This window comes from Chrysochloris asiatica, unplaced genomic scaffold (assembly GCF_000296735.1).
Source record: "Chrysochloris asiatica unplaced genomic scaffold, ChrAsi1.0 scaffold00081, whole genome shotgun sequence".
Classification (NCBI taxonomy): domain Eukaryota; kingdom Metazoa; phylum Chordata; class Mammalia; order Afrosoricida; family Chrysochloridae; genus Chrysochloris; species Chrysochloris asiatica.
Genome location: NW_006408599.1, coordinates 1,618,748 through 1,620,243, shown reverse-complemented (window position 1 = coordinate 1,620,243; position 1,496 = coordinate 1,618,748).

Genomic DNA, 1,496 nt, shown 5'->3' with positions numbered 1-1,496 from the left:
GGGGTGGCTACAAAGGCAAGAAGTGACTGGCTTACAAGCTTTCAAGAGGGAGTCTAGATCCAGAGGGCATGGAGGAAAATAGAATCTCCACTGAGTAGTATCCAATCTGTCTGGGTGGGGCTGATGAAAGCAGATGTGGATAGGTCTCTTAGGTTACAATAGTGAATAATTGTTATCCGAACAGACTGTGAGGGTTGGAAATGTAAAGGTAGACAATTTGTAGCAAAAGGAGGAGAGTGATTGACTTTGCAGTCTAGGAGCAGAGGTCCCTGGGACCATCAAGGGAGAAGAATGGAGAGTGGGACCCTACCCAGAGAAATGTTGACATCAGAGATGGAGGCAGAGACAATGACGTGGAGAGATGAAATGGTTAGGGACTTTGGGGACATTAGACCCAGAGAGGGAGAAGGGCTGTGTGCTGATAACCAGAGGGCATGCTTACAGGGTATCCCCTTTGGTTGGTTGATGATGCATTAAGGGGATTGTAACCATGGCAATGAAATGATATACGATAGAATGAATGTAAAGTTAATGTTTGCCCATGTAAACTATCACATAATTGACAATAAAACATTAAAAAAAAAAAATTGTTGTTGCTGTTGTTGTTAAGTGCTGGCCAGTCAGTTCTGACTCACAGCGACCCCAAAAGCATTTCCAAGGCTGTGTGGTCTTTGTGGGAACCGTAAGTTTCATTGTTCTCCTGTGTAGCAGCTGGTGGGCTTGAACCGCTGACCTTGTGGTGGCAGTCCAGTACTTATTGTACAGAGTTTGTTGTTGTTAAATGCCTTTGAGCCAGTTCTGACCCATAGCGACATTGTATAGAGTTTCCAAGGAGCAACTGGTGAGCTTGCTCAAATTAACTTTGCAGTCCAGAGCATTAATCCACAGCACCACACCAGGACTCCTTATCTACCTTATAAAATAGTTGTGAGAATTCATTAGTTAATGGAATTTAGGTGCTTGGCCTATGTCTGGACTATAATTCCAATCAATGCTGTCAGTCAAGATCAGCAACATTAGTGGAGTGACTTGGGTCAAGCAACTTGATCCTATTGATTCTTGACTTCCTTATTTGCAAAATGGGGTTACAATAAACATCCTCCCTGGGTTATTAGGAGGATTAAAGGAGCTACAATGTGTATGTCCCCTGGGCACATGCCTGTGGTTGTTAAGTGCCCTCAAGTCGGTTCTGACTCATAGCCACCTTGTATAGGGTTTCTGAGGAGCAGCTGATGAATTTGAACCACCAACCTTGCAGTTCAAAGTGATCTTTCAGTCTAGTGCATTATCCCACAGTGCCACACCAGGACTCTATACCTAGCACCCAGAAAATGTCCTGCCACTATGATCTGGATCCCAAACGTAAATTCTACGGTTGAAAGGAAGCAGTCATTCTAATCTTTTTTACAAAATCTATTTAGAGATAATGGATAAGCTGCCATGACTTGAATGCTTCCAGCAATGGAAAATTTACAACCTCTAAGGAGTTCTGGTAG